Source organism: Solanum dulcamara, chromosome 7 (assembly GCF_947179165.1).
Source record: "Solanum dulcamara chromosome 7, daSolDulc1.2, whole genome shotgun sequence".
Taxonomy (NCBI): Eukaryota; Viridiplantae; Streptophyta; class Magnoliopsida; order Solanales; family Solanaceae; genus Solanum; species Solanum dulcamara.
The window spans coordinates 35,302,479-35,323,377 of record NC_077243.1 but is presented as its reverse complement, the minus strand read 5'-3'; the positions used below and the strand labels follow the sequence as shown (position 1 = coordinate 35,323,377).

The 20,899-nt window shown below is 39.1% G+C and overlaps 1 long non-coding RNA gene across 1 annotated transcript; it reads right to left on the bottom strand.

Annotated features, from left to right (window-relative positions):
- Positions 1 to 17,452: 17,452 nt before the first annotated feature.
- LOC129896975 (uncharacterized) lies at positions 17,453 to 19,590 on the bottom strand. The gene is made up of 3 exons (XR_008768094.1): positions 19,512 to 19,590; positions 18,900 to 18,945; positions 17,453 to 17,624 (listed from the first exon to the last, which is right to left on the bottom strand). It is a non-coding gene; the product is annotated as an uncharacterized LOC129896975 (long non-coding RNA).
- Between the last annotated feature and the right edge of the window lie 1,309 nt (positions 19,591 to 20,899).

Below are 20,899 nucleotides of genomic sequence, written 5' to 3'. Positions count from 1 at the left end.
CATCTCCAAATGAGTTGAATAATTGGCCTTGACTGATAATGATGGTAAGAGTGTTGTAGGGTTCTTAAAGAAGAATTTATTCTCTAGGTTTGGCACACTTAAGACAATTATCATTGATGGGGATTACATTTTTGCAATAAGATCTTCAAGACTTTAATGGACAAATATAGTGTGATGCAACATCTTACCATTCACATTCAACTGGGAAAGTTGAAGTGTCCAACAGGGAAATCAAGGAAATATTGGAAAAGTCTATAAATGCAAATAGGACCGATTAGTGAAGAAAGCTTGACGATGCACTATGGGCATACCAGAAAGATTTCAAAATACCCATTGGTATGTCACCATACTAGTTAGTGTTTGGAAAATCATGTCATTTGCCTGTGGAGTTAGAGAATAAGGCACTATGGGCACTCAAGATGTTGAATTTGAGTTGGAGTGAGGATGCAAACATGAGGATAGATTATATAAATGAGACAGATGAACTCCGATTGAGGGCATATGAGAGGGATGCTCTCTACAAAGAAAGAATGAAGCTATATCATGATAGGCGAATTGAGTAAAGGGAATTTAGTCCTAGGGATTTGGTGCTGTTGTTCAATTCAAGATCAGCTATTTCCTGGAAAGCTAAAGTTAAAATGGTCAAGACCCTTCACTATAGCCTAAGTATTTCCACATGGTGTGATTGATGTCGAAGCATAAGAAGGACACAAGTTTAAAGTGAATGAGAAGAAGGTGAAGTTATACCTAGGTGCTCAAGAAGAGGTGAGGACAGTTGAAAAAATCTAGCTTGATAAAGTTTGAGTAATCAAGTAATTTACGTCATGCTGCTATGTTAAATCAACCGCTACTTAGGAGGCAACCCAAGAATTGTAATTGTAATAGGTAGTTTAGAATTTTGTTTTTAAAATTTATAGTGTCATGGTGTGTTGAGATAGTGCAAGAATCATTAAGGAAAAAGTAATGCGAAATGGGAGAAGTCAAGTCACCATGGGCACTTGTATGGATCTTGTAAAGTTTCACGGCTTGTAGTAGTTGGGTTAAATCACAAGAGGATCTCGAGCAGCAGGTTCATGGTCCATATTGAATTTCATGGATCGTTTAGTCTCCCATGAAACCTAGGTTTGTTTAGCTTGAATTCATAATAATTGAGGGGTTCAAGGTCCATATAGATTTTTACGATCCCTTATACGACCCATGAAAACTAGGTTGGTCAATTTAAATTGACCCAACCCGAATTGACCTTGAACCCTTATATGCAAAATTAAAAGGGTATTTCACCCAGTTTGAGTTGTATTTGGGTTTCCCAACTCTATTCCTCATAATATGTTTTTAAAAAACTATCCTTCCATAATTACCAAGTCATGAAATTACAACCCCCATCAACCCACGTCAAAAAATAATCAAGTATTGCAAAGTGCGGGTTGGAGAATTAACATTTTCATACTTTTTCTTAGCTCCAAATCAAATCATTGAAGTAAGTGTTCGATTGAAGCAATTACTTTAATAATTTGTGATTTTGGAATTAGGGTTTGATTTTTTTCGGTAAAAGAGTACAATTTTTGGGGTTTTTAGATTTGGAATCATATTTTCATGTAGGTATTGTCTAAAAAATTGGTGTCGGTTGATTTTAATAACTAAACTTGTGTGGATCGTATTTAGACTTGATTACGATTCAGTTCATATGCACTTTCACGGACCCTGGGGGTGCCCATAACCCACCAACTTAGGCATATTCATCTAAGCGTGAGTTCACAAGGTGTATTATGGTCCATGGAATCCTTCGCAGACCGTACCATGACTCGTGAACCTATACTTAGAAAATTTTCTAGTCAAGATTCATAGACCCTTTCATAGAAAATATATCTTTTAACGGTCTATGAATACCATCATATAAAACAATGAAAACTCACAACAAGATTTTGAATTTCTGGATTAAGTGCTAGTTCCGAATGATAGATTAAGTGACAACATTCTTAAGAGAAATCATCACTTTTGTAAATGTATTACACAGGGGAAATTTGAGTACATATTTGTGTCGTCCATTAACAATGTTCATGAATTCTAACATCTCCTCCACAGGTATAATGAGCCCAAAACGTATATCAACATAACCCCTAGATACTCCAAGGTTCTGAATCCATGATTCTCTCTCTGAAAAGACCGCTGAGAAATCTAATAGTGAGTTGGTAAGAGAGTCATACAGCTGGTTAGAGGTTTAGTGCACAACTGCTCTTTCTCCACATCTGCCACATACCACTAGGTCTAAAGCTACGACAGCAGCCGCAACCACTTCTTAAGAGGAGACATATGGTTCGGGTAATGAAGAATCCTCCAACAAAGATAACAATAACGAGAAGGCGTATGGGTATAATAACGAGAAAGAGTTTGGGGAGAATGAGAATGCTTCTAGTAGCAATAAGGAGGAGAGTAAAAATAGCTGTCATGCCCCGGGAGGGTAGCCTAGGCGTGGCTGGTACTCGAAAGCCATTTCTAACCTTCAAGCAAACCACCTGGTCCAATCACACTTTCATTCAATCACATTCTCTTTGCGGAAGACTCAATCACAGGAATACCATTCATAATTTAGGGCCGAAGGCCAAACAACGATCAAATCAACAAACAACTTTGATAGAACTACTCAAAGAACAATCCAACATTCCCATACTCTAGTCTATGAAGCCTCTATCAACAATCTAGGAGGTGCCGATGACAAGCCTATGGCTACCAACAATCAAAATAAAAGAGACAAACAAGGCTATAAAGACAATCTCGGCATCCTCCGGAGACTAGGAGGACTCATCAACTAGCTGGAAGTGGGTAGATCTTCAACGGTGCGCTAGTTGATGATCTCTAGTACATGTCTTTGCATCATGAAACGATGCTGGCCAAATGGAGTCAGTACATAGAATGTATGAGTATGTAAAATGGTGGAATGAAACAAATATCAAGGAAGAATCAAATCAACTCGGAATCTCAACTCAAGAGAAATAACAACTCAATCCAATATCCTAAGTCTAACCAAGAATGTGGTTTAGACGGGACAAATCACATACCATTCAACTTAATCCGACTCAGAGTACTGTCAAGACCTATATGAGAGTTTCTCTTATCCGACAACCATCACTTATGAGCGAGTGATAGTACAACAAACCAACGTTGTTGCCATGTTTGTTCATACTTTGCCAAGGTATGAACGAATAAACCAATCATGGATCCCTTCGATCAGTCAAGTCCTATCATTTCAGAATAATAAAATGGGAAACATCCGACTTTAACAGTTCGATCCCATGGGAAGCATCCGACTTTAACGGTTCCATCCCTTCCTACGTTGGCAGCGTAGTTCATGAGGTTCAAGTATAGACTATACTCTTACCCACTCGGTGCTCGATACTCCTCCCAAGACTCAATGCTTATAAAACTCCATCCAATCAACTCAATCAAATCATATCGATAAGTCTTATTTACAACCTTGTCAACTTATCAACTCTATCACAATCAAATCTCTCCCAATCATACTATCCGATCAATCCCAATTACATCTTTCAAGAGTAGGTTAAATATGCATTTATAACAACATATAAACCTATCCAATCTTTCCTCTATTTATTGAACAAATCTTTTAGGACTCAACACAACTCCAAGGTTTTAAATCAACAAATTCAAGAATAAGCAACACATTTAAGAAAATTGACATTCTTTATCATAATCATCATAATTAAGAAATTAATAACATAAGTTCGACCTTTCATCTCAATCAACTCATAACAACATGAAGCACATCACTTTCTTGACTCCACAACATCCACATAATAGAAATTAGGGTAATAGATGATGAGACGGACCTATTTGGACCTAACTCTAGCAATAAACTTCATTCTTATGGACAATAAATCTCAAGGAAGATGTAGGGAACATACGTGGACTCAACCCATACTTTGAATAGCCTTACATACCTTATTGAAGACTTTGAAGAAGACCTTGATGTTGGGTCTCCAATGGAAGGCTTGAATTCTTGAAGCTCTTGGAGGCACTCTTTGTTGGAGAAGGATTTAGAGAAGAAGAAGAACAAGAGAGGGAAATATTAGGGCTTTTAGAGAGAGAGAGGGACTGAAAATAGTCCCAAAAATGTTCTAAGGCTGTGTATATATAATTTGGGGAAATACCCAAATTGCTCTTTCTCCAAAATCTGAAAAAATAGGCCAAAAACACTCTTGGCGCGATAGTGGTGCATCGCGTCACTGCAGCGCCAAGTCAAATAGGCTTAAAAACCCTGCAACCCAATAGTGGTGCATCGCGCAAGGGACCAAACTACTAAGGCTATTTTATGGTGCGATAGTGGCGCATCGCGCCCTAATAGTGCCAAGCCTATATTTTCTGGGTTTTGGAAAATAGGCTTGAAAACCCTGCACATCTCGTAGTGGTGCGCCGCGCCAGGGACCAAACTACTTAGGCTTGTTCCTGTTGTGATAGTGGTGCATCGCGCCACTGCGGCGCCAAGCCTAGGTTTCCGGCAATTGTCACCCAGGCCTGAAATTCCTGCAGTACCTGTCCGTCTTAGGACCATCATATGTTTTGACTCCAAACTCCAAAAATTATATTCTTGGTGGAGTTGGAAAAAAGACTCGATGACTTTTAATTTAATAGGTCGTGGACCACCCAGATCATCATATTTCAAATGATATGGCCGTTAGAAGTTGACCCTTATACAAACTCCCTCAACAACTTACCCAAGACGAATCCTTTTCGACTTAGCTTGGCTCTAAGGATCCCTTAAGACCCCACATCACCTTTAACACTCTTTAATTACTTAGGAACTCATCCTAACTCATGCATATGCTTCACAATAATCGAGTTCGACGCTACACGTATACAAGAAAGGACCGAATCTTAGGGAAAATATTTAGGGGGTGTTATAATATCTCCCCCTTGGGATCATTCATCCTCGAATGACGAGTAAACCAAGAATGGACTTGGGGTCCAAATCATAATCAGAATTCAGTCGTGCAACTAATTAAATTCTCAAAATAGTTACTATCCAAACTCAAAATGCACAAATGAATTGAAGTCAAGAAAGTAGGCATTACCTTTAACATTCTCATCAGTAGGCATGAATAGATAGGGATATTTAGACTTCATATCTTCCTCCGCTTCCCATGTGGCTTCCTCAACAAACTGATTTCTCCACAGGACTTTGACTGAGGCGATCTCTTTATTCCTCAATTTGCAAACTTGGCAATCAAGAATTTAGACCGGAACCTCTTCATAGGATAAGCTATCCTTAATTCCAATACTATCAATGGGGACTACCAATGAGGGATCGCCTAAGCACTTCTTCAACATCAAAATGTGAAATAACGGATGAATAGAGATGAGCTTCGAAGGTAACTCCAACTCATAGGTGACACTCCCAATCTGCCTCGCAATCTGGTAAGGACCAATGTATCGGGGACTAAGCTTCCCCTTCCTTCCAAACCTCATGACACCCTTCATAGGTGACACTTTCAAGTACACCCAATCATCCACCTCTAACTCTAAGTCTCTCCTCCTCACATTGGTGTAAGATTTTTGGTGGCTTTAGGCTATCTTTAGCCTATCTTGAATAACTCTCACTTTCTCCATGGCTTGGTGAATAAAATCAGGCCCAATCAACTCAACTTTACCAACTTGAAACCACCCGATGGGTGATCTACACCCCCTCCCATACAAAGCTTCATAAGGAGCCATTTGAATGCTTGCATCATAGCTATTATTATATACAAACTTTATGAGAGGTAAGTGATCATCCCAATTTCCTTTGAAGTCAAGCACACATGCCCTCAACATATCCTCCAATGTCTGGATAGTGCGCTCTACTTGGCCATCTGTCTGGGGATGAAAGGCCATACTAAGATTCACCTTTGAACCCAGTCCCTTCTGAAAGGATCTCCAAAATTGGGAAGTGAATTGAGCTCCTCGGTCTGAGATGATAGATAGGGGAACCCCATGCAACCTGACGATCTCCTGTATATATAACTTTGCATAATCCTCTACGGTGTCAGTAGTCTTAACTGCCAAGAAGTGAGCTGATTTCTTCATTCTGTCCATAATCACCCAAATCGCATCATGTTGCTTTCGGGACCTCGATAAATCTGTAATAAAGTCCATATTAATCATCCCCCACTTCCATTCTAGGATTCCTATATTTTGAGCTAACCTATATGGCCTTTGATGCTCAACTTTTAGCTGTTGACAATTCGGGCACTTGGAAACAAACTCCGCGATATCTCTCTTCATCCCACTCCACCAATAAACTTCCTTCAAGTTGTGATACATTTTTGTAGAGCCAGGATGAATAGATTATCTAGAACTATGTGCTTCAGCCATAATCCTTCCTCGAACATCATCGACATCCGGAACACACAATCTATTTTGGTACCTCAACACACCATCTCCCCCTTTGGTAAAAACTACTTGCTTGTGAACAACTTCCTTCAGCTGGAGAAGGATGGGATCTTGGTCTTGCTTCTCTTTTACCTCTGTCACAAGTGAGGATGCAGACCCATCCTAAACATTAACTCCACCTTCATTGTTCTCTTTAATACAAACTCCCAATTAGGCTAATCTATGCACCTCTTTAGCCAATTATTTCTTCCCCTTCTCTATATGGGCAGTGCCACCTATCGACAACCTGCTAAGATTATCAGCAACAACATTAGCTTTACCTAGATGGTACAGGATGCTTATATCATAGTCTTTGAGTAGTTCGAGCCATCTTCTTTGTCTTAGGTTGAGTTTCTTCTGGCTGAAGATGTATTGTAAACTCTTATGATCAATGAACACATCAACATGTACTCCATACAAGTAGTGGCACCAAATTTTAAGGGCAAATACCACAGCTGCCAGCTCAAGGTCATGAGTTGGGTAATTCCTCTCATGAACCTTAAGTTGTCTTGAAGCATAGGCTATTCATTTCCCCCTCTACATCAACACACAGCCCAAACCGATCCTAGATGCATCATAATAGATCACAAAACCGTCTATTCCATAGGACAAAGTTAGAACATGAGCAGTGGTTAGCTTGGTCTTCAATTTCTAGAAACTCTCCTCACAAGCATCGGACCATTGGAACTTAGCCTTCTTTTGGGTCAGCTTGGTCAATGGTGATGATATGGATGAGAATCCCTCTACAAACCTTCGATAATAGCCGGCCAAACCCAAGAAGCTCCTGATCTCTATCGGGGATGTGGGTCTGGGCCAATTTTTCACTACCTCAATCTTCTGAGCATCAACCCAAATACTATCTCCAGATATAATGTGGCCTAGAAAAGTCACTGACGCAAGCTAAAATTCTCATTTGGAGAACTTTGCATACAATACCTGGTCTTTCAAAGTTTGCAAGACGACTCTAAGATGATGGGCGTGTTCCTCCTCATTCTTGGAGTATACCAAAATATCATCTATGAATACAATCACAAACATATCAAGATATGGTTTAAATACTCAGTTCATGAGATCCATAAAAGCTGCGGGGGCATTAGTCAACCCAAAGAACATGACCAAGAATTCAAAGTGGCCATAATGGGTCCGAAAAGCTGTCTTTGGGATATCACACTCCCTCACCTTCAACTGATGGTAGCCCGATCTTAGGTCTATCTTTGAGAAACTGGTGGCACCCTGAAGTTGGTTAAATAAGTTGTCTATTCTGGGGAGAGGGTATTTGTTCTTTATGGTGACCTTGTTCAGCTGTCTGTAATCAATACACATTTTAAGGGACCTATCTTTCTTTTGCACAAATAGGACAGGAGCACCCCATGGTGAGACACTCGGCCTAATGAATCCCTTATCTAACAAGTCTTTCAATTGTTCTTTCAACCCTTTTAACTCAGCTGGAGCTATTCTATATAGAGGGATTGAGATAGGCTGGGTATCAGGAAGGATATAAATCCCAAAGTCAATCTCCCTATCAGGAGGAACTCCAGGCAGATCTTCAGAAAAGACGTCAGGAAACTCGTTGACAATCGGAACCGACTCAAGGTATGGAGACTCAATATTTGACATCTTTCACTCAAATAAGGTGATAAATACACCCTTTTGAGATTAGCTTCCTGGCCTTAAGGTAGGAAATAAACTTACCCTTAGGCACGACACGACTCCTCTTCAACTCTATGACTGCCTCATTCGGGAACTTGAACTTAACAATCTGAGCCCTACAATCAACAGAAGCATAATAGATATAAAGCCAGTCCATGCTAAGGATCACATCAAAATCAACCATGTCCAATACAACTAAGTCAGCCAAGGTATCCCTATGATGAATTGACATAGTGCAATCTCTATAGACACTCTTAGCTAAGACAGAATCACCGATATGAGTAGCTATACTGAAAGGTTCAAGGAGACACTCAGGGATTTTATTGAATTTACTAGCCACGTAAGGAGTCACAAAAGATGGGGTAGCACTCGGATCCATTAAAACATAACAGTCAAGAGAAGAGACTCAAATCATACCCGTCATGACGTTTGGAGAGTTCTCTTAATCTTGGCGACTACCCATGGCATATAGGCAGTTTGCGCCCCCACTCATACCTGAAGTAATGCCCCTCTGATTACCTCTAGCTGGCGGGGCGGTGGTAGAAAACTGGTCTCTGTTCCCTCTTGTCGGACACTCCCTATGAAAATGGTCTATTTGGCCGTATTTATAACAACCAACTCTTCCCACTCTGCACTCTCCCAAGTGGAACTAACCGCACTTGACGCATGGTGGCTTTTCTTTCGACCCTTGACCCACACTAACCTGAGATTGAGAACCCTGGGGTCTGAAATTCTAGTGACTCTATCTCTGCTAATCATACCTGTTCTGCGGCATAGGTGCACTTGCGGTGGACGAGGCATAGTTGGAAGGCCTCTTCTGGAAGAAGGACCTGTTGCCCTTGTTCTACTTCTGCTCATTCTCATGCCCAACTGATCTTGCCTTCTTGCTAAGATGCTTCTCTTTTTCCTTTCTCTTCTCTTCCTCTACCTGTTGAGCATACACCATCAATCTGGAAATATCCATGTCAAAGATCAATAATGCTACTTTGCACTCCTTCTTTACATGTCTCCCCAATCTGGAGACGAACTTCCTCATCTTCGACCTCATATCTGGGACTATTTCTAGAGCATACCTGGATAGCTGGATGAACTTCAGGCTGTACACCTTAACAGTCATACCTTCTTATTTCAGATTCACAAACTTCTCCACTTTTGCTTTCCTAAATTCTCAGGGAAAGAAGTGGTCAAGAAAGGCTCCCTCAAATTCATCCCACATAGCAGGTTCAGCATCCTCACCTCTACCTTGTTCCCATTGGTTATACCAGATGTTTGCCACATCCTTGAGCTGGTAAGACATCAACTCAACCTCCTTAATCTCTGTAGCATGCATAGCTTTTAGGTTATACCAGATGTTTGCCACATCCTTGAGCTGGTAAGACACCAACTCAACCCCCTCAATCTCCGTAGCATGCATAGCTTTCAGGATTTTTGGGGGTCTTCATTAACCTTAGACCCCGTAAATGCCGGCGGATTCATTCTCAGAAAGTCTCTAATTCTGGTGGCAGCAAATGGCTCTTGGGAACTAGAGCTAAGAGTTGGCGAACTCTAATTACCATTTCAGGCAGCCACTAATTGAGTGAGCATAGCAATCACCCCTCAAAAATCTGCCTCCGAAGTTGGTGCAGGCGGAGTAGTAGGCATTTGAGGTGCCTCCACATACCTCGGAGGTTGACCCCTAGCCCTCAATGGGCGTACCTCTAACTGTGGCATCTCTGTGTTATTAGCGTTCCTCTGGCTAGCAGTACGCTTAGGAGGCATTATCTGTAACGTATAAATACACGAATTAGAAAGGAAGTTTTATAGAGTTTAACTCTATCGCACGAATTCAGAGTATGAAAGAAATGAAACAATTCTTAATGTCTTATAGTCTCCTGATTATAAGTGTAGTACAGAACACACCCATAAGCAAGACTCTACTAAACACGACTTTATAGACTCCCTAGGACTCTTGAACTCTGTGCTCTGATACCATATTTGTTATGCCCTGGGAGGGTACCCTAAGTGTGACCGACACTCAAAAGCCATTTTTGACCTTCAAGCAAACCACCTGGTCTAGTCACATTTTTATTCAATCACATTCTCTCTGTGGAAGACTCAATCATGGAATACTATTCATAATTTAAGGCCGAAGGACAAACAACTATCAAATCAACAAACAACTTTAATAGAACTACTCAAAGAACAATCCAACATTCCCACACTCTAGTCTATGAAGCCTCTATCAATAATCTAGGAGGTTCCAATGACAATCCGATGGTTACCAACAATCAAAATAAAAGAGACAAACAAGGCTATGAAGACAATCTCAGCATCCTCCGAAGACTAAGAGGACTCACCAACTAGCTGGGAGTGGGTAGATCTTCAATGATGCACCAGTTGATGATCTTTAGTAACTATCTCTGCATCATTAAATGATGCAGGCCAAATGGCATCAGTACATGGAATGTACGATTATGTAAAATAGCCGAATGAAATAAATATCAAGGAAGAATCAAATCAACTCAGAATCTCAACTCAAGAGAAATAACAACTCAATCCAATGTCCTAAGTCTGACCAAGAATGTGGTTTAGACGGAACCAATCACATACCATTCAACTCAATCCGACTCAGAGTACTATCAAGACCTATATGGGAGTTTCTCTTATCCGACAACCATCACTTATGAGCCAGTGATAGTATAACAAACCGATGTTGTTGCCACATCCGTTTTTACTTTTCTAGGGTATGAACGAATCAACCAAACATTGATCCCATCAATTATTCAAGTCCTATCATTTTAAGACAATAAAATGAGAAACATCCAACTTTAACGGTTCGATCCCATGGGAAGCATCCAACTTTAACGGTTTAATCCCTTCCTACATTGGCGGCGTAGTTCATGGGGTTCGAGTATAGACTATACTCTTACCTACTCAGCGCTCGATACTCCTCCCAAGACTCAATGCTCATAAAACTCCATCCAATCAACTCAATCAAATCATATCGACAAGTCTTATTTACAACCTTGTCAACTCATCAACTCTATCACAATCAAATCTCTCTCAATCATACTATCCGATCAATCCCACTTACATCTTTTAATAGTAGGTTAATTATGCATTTATAACAACATATAAACCTATCCAATCGTTCCTCTATTCATTGAACAAATCTTTTGGGACTCAACACAACTCCAAGGTTTTAAATCAACAAATTCAAGAATAAGCAACACATTTAAGAAAATTGACATTCTTTATCATAATCATCATAATTAAGAAATTAATAACATAAGTTCGACCTTTCATCTCAATCAACTCATAACAACATGAAGCACATCACTTTCTTGACTCCACAACATCCACATAATAGAAATTAGGGTAATAGATGATGAGACAGACCTATTTGGACCTAACTCTAGCAATAAAATTTATTCTTATGGACAATAAATCTCAAGAAAGATGTAGGGCACATGGGTGAACTCAACCTATGCTTTGAATAGCCTTACATACCTTATTGAAGACTTTGAAGAAGACCTTGATGTTGGGTCTCCAATGGAAGGCTTGAATTCTTGAAGCTCTTGGAGGCACTCTTTGTTGGAGAAGGATTTGGAGAAGAAGAAGAAGAAGAGAGGGAAATGTTAGGGCTTTTAGAGAGAGAGAGAGACACTGAAAATGGTCCCAAAAATGTTCTAAGGTTGTGTATATATAATTTGGGGAAATACCTAAATTGCCCTTTCTCCAAAATCTGGAAACTAGGCCAAAAACACTCTTGGTGCTACAGCGGCGCGCCGCACCAAGTCAAATAGGCTTAAAAACCCTGCAACCCAATAGTGGCACGTCACGCCAGGGACCAAACTACTGAGGGTGTTTTATGGCGCAATAGTGGCGTGTCGCGCCCTTATAGTGCCAAGCCTATATTTTCTCGGGTTCTGGAAAATAGGCTTGAAAAACCTGCACATCTCGTAGTGGCGCGCCACATCAGGGACCAAACTACTGAGGCTTATTCCTGGCGCGATAATGGCACATCGCGCCACTGCGGCGCCAAGCCCAGGTTTCCAGCAGTTGTCACCCAGGCCTGAAATGCCTGCAGTACCCATCCATCTTAGGACCATCATATCTTTTGACTCCGAACTCCAAAAATTACATTTTTGGTGGCGGTAGAAAGAAGACTCGACGATGTTTAATTTAATAGGTCGTGGGCCACCCAGATCGTCATATTACAAATGATATGTCCATTAAAATTCAACCCTTATACAAACTTCCTCAACAACTTACCCAAGACGAATCCTTTTGGACTTAGCTTGGCTCTAAAGATCTCTTAAAATCCTACATCACCTCTAACACTCTTTAATTACTTAGGAACTCATCCTAACTCATGCATACACTTCACAATAATCGAGTTCGACCCTACACATATACAAGAAAGGTCCAAATCTTAGGGAAAATTTTTGGAGGGTGTTACAATAGCATTGGGAGGTTTGTCGTCAAAAGAGAAAAGGATCCAATTGCCCATCGCTAGTTGATAGATTTTGCTCGAAACAAGTAGTCTATGCCTGGGTAGAGGGAAATTTTTGAGCATGGCATGTCCAAGAAATATAGTGGCCTTGGGAAAAGAGGAAATTGTGCTGGAAATTCAGGTTGTCAATGATAATTTACAGTGATGCCTGATATTAAAGATTTATGTGACAAGCGCCAGTTTTACATTAATTTCTTTTGGGTTTCTAACTTAAGACATAGATATAAAAGTTTTATGAAGGGAATAAAGACCAGTTTTGCCGTTTTCAGTTTCAAATTTCGATACAATGTGTAGTGCTTGGCTTTTCGAATTTTCTGTTTTAGTAACATAATTCGGCTGGAAATATTCTAGGCTTATTTTTAATAATAAATCTTGTTTTGTGTCAATATTATGGAGATGTTGGAAATTAAAGAGGACATTTAATGGTATTTTCAAGGTTGTTTATATCATGTACAAATTGAGGAACTTGAGACACGGATTGGTCTACAGTTTGAACTTCTGAAGTCGTGTTGGATTGTTATATGCTAAAAGGCTGAGGTTTGTGTATAAACTCTTGTTACCTACTAATATATTGAAAGCCTATCTTGGTATGGTTGTTATTGTCTTGAAATCTGTCTTGTCATGTTGGTATCTTTGGAAATTTGCAATACACTTGCTTAACTCGCCCACTTGTACGGATTGCTCGATCACTTGATATTCTTGTGGACTTTGTCCTTCTTATGGTTGTGACTTTATCACTATTGGCATGCCTCTTTTTTGGATCCTTTGCCATCTTAATTATGGATTTTTAGTTCATTTTATGTATGGAAGTTGTCCATTTTAAGTACGAATTAGGAAGCCATTTTTAATATGGTTCTTGGTTCTCTTGGTTATTGGGTCTATACCCTTCTGATGCAGGGATACAGTCCTTCTTGATACATGTTCATGTTTGGTGTGACGACATAACACACATATTGTCGAAACTGGTGCTAAATCTTGTAAATGTGCTTTTATGAATTATTGACCCTTACACTTTTACATATAGAACTTGATACTTGTGATATAGTTGTTGGCTTGATTTAATTATTATGTGTACATTTGTTCTTATCATGACTTGAGAAAATAAGGTGGAGAATGTAAAGGGTTCAAACTTGTAGTTTTGAACCACTAAGCTTTATGCATAGCGATAGTTGTCTCTATCACAGGAAATGTCCGAGAAGATGCTTGAGGTTGGCCACTGGAGATAAAGTTTCGAGAGCTTAAAGAAAGATCACATTTACATATAGGCATCTATATTTTACAATATGTTGGGACATGTATATGATCTATGGGGTGCTTGTGTATATGTATTTATGTATTTATTTGTGAGGGTTGATCCAGTTATGACACCATGGGTTGTAACTTAAAGTTGGTTGCTTGTTTGGTTATTTTGGGGCATGTAAATTACCAAGTCTGATGTACTAAATTTACCTTTGGAGTCGAATTATTTGGATGAATCATGAGTTAGCTAACCTTGAGTAATTATAAGTTGGTAATAGTTTATAGCATGAATTATAGTGATAAGGAATAATACATGAATGTCTCGTAAGTTAGTTTCTTAAATTATTTCGAAACGTCGCCCCATCCTAAGTTGGAACTTTTATTTGATTTAATTGGAATCAAAGAATTTTGAACTAGCAAAAAGAAAAAAAACTTACACCTTTAGCTATTATATTTTTTTTTGTGTCACGAGTTTAAATACATTTTTTTTGTAGTAGCATCCTCCCTGGAGGGTCGCTTCAAGTGTTGATATCAGAGCCTAGGTTTGTGGTTCTAGGAATTTTATTGGGATTTACTTACACACTTATTTTTTTGAAAGGTTTGGGCTATATTATGTGATCACTATGGGGTAAATAGTATATTTAATGCATATAAGTTGCAACTGCATCATATTCATATCCCTAATGAAAATATGATTTTTACTTTTAAAGGAGTTACGTTATAGCCTCTTCTTCTCGTAGACCTATGGAAGCTGTTCGTAAAGATACAGGTGAATCTTATTTCCAACCTCATACAGTAGAAAGGGTTGGTGAATAGTCCTCGGATCAATATATTCCTTATACTAGTAGGTCCGGTGTGGGTAGTCAACAAAGAGTAAGAGCTGGTCCGCATTCTCACATGAGCCCTGGTATTCAAGTTATGAATCCTTTTTTTAAATAGATGGCTGAATTCTTTCACCGTATGGCTGAAACAATTCATGATTCCAATGGGTTGAACTTTGAAAAAAAGAGAAAACTGAGTGGAGTTGAGTTTGAAGGCACAGTTGATCCCACCGATGCTGAACAATGGTTTGAGCGCATAGAGAGGGTGTTTGAGCAGTTAGAGTGTTCAAATATTCCCAAATTCAGGTATGCCATCTCGTTATTGCCGAAGGATACTTATGACTGGTGGGTAAATGTGCCAAATGCAAAAGCAAAACCTCTAGTTCTTACTTAGGACGATTTTATTAAAGAATTTCATATGAAGTATGTCCCGCCTGCTTATTGTGAAGCTAAGAAAAAAACGTTTTTGAATCTAAGACAACGAGGCATGTCTATTGTTGAGTATCAACAAAAGTTTCTTAGAATCTCTTGTTATGCTGGAGGCATTATTACTAATGAAAAAGATAAATGTAGGAGGTTTGAAGATGGCCTGAATGATTCCATCAGAAAGAACGTGGCAATCTTTCAACATGAGAACTTTTGTAAATTAGTTTCTGTTGCTTTTACTTGGGAAAGACTTGATAAGGAAGAAGCTAGTAGACATGATAATAGATTCCGGAAGCCTAGGCCAGATTTTGGAGGTCCATCCAAAAAGGGAAGGTTTGATGATTCTAAGGCTGGTAGTGTCAACAAGTCAGATCAACGGAGGCAGAGCAGATTATATTTTTCTACAGCTAGTACTCTGTGTTATAACCAAGGCAAGACTCGCGTTCCCACTTGTGAAGAATGTGGAAAGAATCATTATGGTTCTTGTAGGAGAGCTTCTGGTGCATGATTTAATTGTGGGAGCTTTGATCATAAAGTGAAGGACTGTCCTAAGCCTAAAAATGTTCCTCCCTTGCATACTGAGGGCTTAGTTCACAAGTCTTCTAATAATCCTCCTCAAACCAATAGAGGTGCAAGGCTTAAAAACAACCAAGCAGTGGGGGCAAGTGGAGCAACTCAAGCTAGCGGGTCCAGAGCTACTGCACGAGCTTATGCTATGATGCAGAGAGATGATCAAGAGGGATAGGACGTAGTTATTGGTAAATTTCACTTATATGTCTTATCAGTGTTTACACTATTTGATCCTGGATCTACACATTCCTATATTTGCTCATCACTTGTTCTTCCTAAAAATATGTAATCTGTGATACTTAACTTTGACGTTCTAGTTGAAAGTCCTTTAGGTTACCAAGTTGTTTGTAATCGAATTTAACAAGCTTGTCCCTTCATGATTCAAAACCTGGTCTTTCCTGCTGATTTGATTGAAATGCCTTTCCACAATTTTGATATTTTTATCGGTATGGATTGGCTTTATAATTATCATGTAGTAGTGGATTGTAGGTCCAAGCATGTGACTTTTAAGGACCCTGCATTTTCACACATTATTGTACAAAGTGAAAGATCATTGTCATCTAGTATTATTTCTGCGGCCTAAGCAAGAAAGATGATTCGTCAAGATTGCAGTGCATATCTTGCTCACATAATTGATACACGTGTGGAGAGTCCTAGTCTTAAAGATATACCTACTGTGTGTGACTTTACGGAAGTGTTTTCATAAACTCTTCCTGGGTTACCACAAGAAAGAGAAGTTGAATTTCCGACCGAGCTCATTCCTAGATCTACTCCTATGTCTATCACTCCTTATAGAATGACACCACCAGAATTAAGAGAATTAAAAACTCAATTGCAAGAACTTCTTGAGAAAGGTTTTATTCGTCCAAGTGTTTCTTCTTGGGGAGATCCTATGCTATTTGTGAAGAAGAAAGATGGTACTCTTAGACTTTATACTGACTATAGACAATTGAACAAAATAACAATCAAGAACAGATATCCACTGTCAAGGATTGATGATTTTTTTGACCAACTAAAGGGTGCCAATTTATTCTCAAAGATTAATTTAAGGTATGGGTATCACCAACTGTGTGGTAGAAAGGAAGATGTTCTTAAAACTGCTTTTAGAACTCGATACGGTCATTATGAATTCTTAGTGATGCCATTCAGATTGACTAATTCTCCTGCAATATTCATGGATTTAATAAATCGAGTATTTAGGCCTTATCTTGATCAATTTTTGGTGGTCTTCATAGATGATATTCTAATATATTCTCAGAGTAAAGAAGAGCATGATAAACATCTTCGGATTTTTTTGCAAACTTTGAAGGAGAAGGAACTTTATGCTAAACTTTCAAAGTGTGAATTTTGGCTTAATAAAGTGACTCTTCTGGGACATGTTGTGTCAGCTGAAGGTGTGAAGGTGGATCCTAGTAAAATTGAAGCAGTTTTTGAATGGAAAACTCCTAAAAGTCCTACTGAGGTAAGAAGTTTCTTGGGTTTAGCAGGATACTATAGAAGGTTTGTGAAAGGCTTCTCCATTATAGCCTCTCCTTTGACTAGACTTTTGAAGAAGGAAGTGAAGTTTACTTGGGATGACAAGTGCCAAGAGAGCTTTGAAATACTAAAATGCTTGTTGATACAAGCGTGTCACACCCCGATATCAACAGGGTGTGATGGGTACCCGACCCCGAGCTCGGAGCCGAGTGAACCCGCTGCTTCATAGCACATACTTAATCTATTTAGACTTTTACATCAATAAGAAATAAAAAGGAAACATAGCTAAGCTTTACAAGTCTCTCCTCCCAGAAAACTCGTGACATACGACATAATAACATATCGGCTGGTGACGCCGCTTAGAAAGCTGACACTCTATACCCACGACTCTGTCTGCAAGGTCTCTAACTTCGAATGAAATATCATAGCGTTTATAATCTGACTCGGCAGCACCCTAGGAACAAGTGGAGTTGCTAACCCCGCTGGAACATCTTCTATAATAGCTTCTACTTGTCTAGGTGTACCTGCGTGGCATGAAATGCAGCCCCCAAAGAAAAGGGGGTCAGTACGAGTAATGTACCGAGTATGTAAGGCATGAAAATCAGCATAATAAAGAACATAAGGTATGAACAACCATATCGTAGAATCATAGACATATAGTGAGATAAGAGAGTAACCTGTACATATGAGTGCCCTTTTAGGCCGGATGCCATGCATGCTTGTCTTATCATAAAAACATTTCTTTTTCATATACATAGAAAATAGAAGTCATATCACCGAACAACGTCGGCGTGCCCACATATATCCCGCGTCCGGGCATCCCTCGTCCAAGATGAAAATTACTCCAACTGATCAGGTGGGAATGCATCTATAGAGACACATATACACCTCCCCATATCCCCCATATACATATACATATACATATAGACAGCATGCAGGAGAGCTCAACGAAAGTCATTTATCTATCGGAGTGACGGAAGGTCGGTAACCTCCGATTATATTATGAATTAATCACGGTCGCTTTGTCTCACCTTGAAGGAATAATTATTATAGGATGAGACTATCAACGAAAGATAATATTAAGAGAACGTAGAATAAGGTCACAATCTTATAAGACGCCAAATCGTATACATATCCACATAGGACCAATTTCCAAGACTCATAGAATAATTGGAATGAGCTATGATTCACAAATCAAGATAAGAGTCATGTCAAATACCTTTCGAAAATTACCATGGATTATATCAAAATAAAACTTATGGAATCATATACACATATCTAAGCACGAGAAAATATCTTTTGGAAACTCAAGAAAATGGCCATCCTAGTGGCTCTACGAATAAGACTTCCTTGAAATTGTATACAATGTCATATACTTGTTTCATAAAAATCATGCCAAAAAGAAAGAGTAGCTCTATATATTTATGTCAAAACATGCCAAGAAAAAGAAGGGTAAACCTTACATATATGAAGTTGTTCTTATCTTAGCCATCATAGACATATTCTCATCCTAGACATCATCAATGTCGTTGTAAAACATATCCATCGTCATTGTCATAAAAGCTTGTAATACTTTAAACCTTTATTTTGGGAAACTATAGACATTTTGGAAACATTGAAGGGTTATAGGAAAAGTAGTCATCTCCTTGGGACCATTGACGCCTAGCTTTTGAAAACAAAGAAAATATGGAAGCACTTATGAAACCATAACATCGGGAACATGCCTTGAAAGAAAAGGGTAAGCCTTACATACTTATGCCAAAGACATGCCAAAAGAAGGAACGGTTAGCTTTACATACCTGTACCGCGCCTTACTAGCTTTTCTTATTCTTCCAACTTGTTAGTCTACATTCAAGAGAGTTGACATAGTCATTAGATTCATCACCATATACTTGTCTCAATCCTTCAAACAAATTAATTTCTAATCTGCCGAAATTTCGACAGCATCTCCCCTATAAATACACCATCCCCGAGATCTCAACTCGGCCACCATGTCAACAATCATATCAACAACAACAACCAGCAGTATATACACAATCAAATCACCTCAACTTTAAACAACACAAGATCCAAACAACTAGCATAAAACTCCGATACCAAAATAGAGTTTTTAACCTTTATTTCATAAAATCTTTAACCATACCAAACGGGGGGTCGTGTGGCTGAAACCAGCAGAAACCACACCCTTTTTAAAAGACTTTAAAGCCCTGCAACATACAATCCAACCGGCTGCACCCGCAGCGCCTCAACGACCATACACTACGCGACTTCGATTTAGCTACTACGACTTTAATTTAGTAGTTTCCAACATCATGCCTCCTTATACATTTTCCCTGATTCCAGACATATTTAGGAAACGTAATACACCTCATAACAACATCATAAACTCCAATTTTAAGGAGAGACCTTACCTTTACCGAAACTCTCCAAAACTTGCCTCGGAAGCTCTCCTAGCGCGGCTAAAACTTTGGGGCTGTTTGGTGACGTTTTGGGCTGCTCCAAACCATAAAATTTCATTAACAATACCTTCATAACATCATGGTACACCCTAGATAATTAATTCATGGAACGAAATTGGAAAACTCAATTTTTTTCCTCTTGGCCGCCACTAGTTTCTCTAGTTTCCTAGAGTTTCTTTTCTTTTTCTTGCTCTAGAATTTTCTCTCTTCTTGTCTTGAAATTTCTAGAATAGTATGGACTTGATGAGTCAAGGAACATATATATATATAGGCTACTTTTAGGGGTGACATGTGTCAATCCCTAAGTGGTGACACATGTCAATCCCTAAGTGGTGACACATGTCAAGCCTTCATTGGTCCAACACCTCCCTTCCTCCAATCACGGGCTGCCATGTGTCATGTGGGGGCCCACCACCTCTTGCTCCAGCTGCTGCCACGTGGCACTCTCCCATGCTTCCACGTGTCACTCTCTTTTCCCCATCGTGGGCTCATAATCTTGTCTTCTTTTACGAACCTATGTAACCCTTGCTACGTAAACTTGGTATGTACTCAAGTAGCTTAAGTATGTTAGATTTCCAAGTTGGTAGCTTACGTATGTGACATATCCAAGGTAATAACTTACGCAAGTAAGACGAGTCCTACGACTCACTACTTGGCCTCCAATTCCTTCCGAATTCTTATGACCCCTTTCTCCATTTTTTTCTACAATTTCTCTTTAAAAAAAATAAAGATGGCTTAATTGACTTTCCATGTACACTTTCGTTCCTTCAAGAACATTCTTGAACATTTTGTGAAATTCCCGTTTTACCCCTAGCCTTCCACAATATTACCATAGGCCACTTTGCGAATTTTCCTTTTTGCCCTTTGCCTTTCCCAATATTTCCAAACTATTAATGTTCATAAATGATATTCATAACCAACTTGTGTGCTAAACAAAATAAAATATGGCATTGTTTTAAACTTCCCGCGATTTTTCTCAAATTATCCAAAAATACCAAAATGCAGGATATAACATTCTCCCCCCCTTTAGAACATTCGTCCTCGAATATTGAACCGACTTTATGGTGTAGTATAATACATCGGGGAGGTCTCCTTTATAGATGTCATATATGACCATTTAACACATCCGCTTTAGAAGCTCCTTACTCTCTATGTACCCATTTTATTTCTGTTCCCGAATACCACTGTGTTAGGACTTTCCAGCCTATGTCTTTTACTCTGCCTCTTGAATTCCGTCTGGTTAATGCCTTCTATATATCGTAACACTGACTGCTGGGATTCACTTGTCTATCAATCAGTCACAAATGAGATATCGTATACAAATATATATATACTACCAT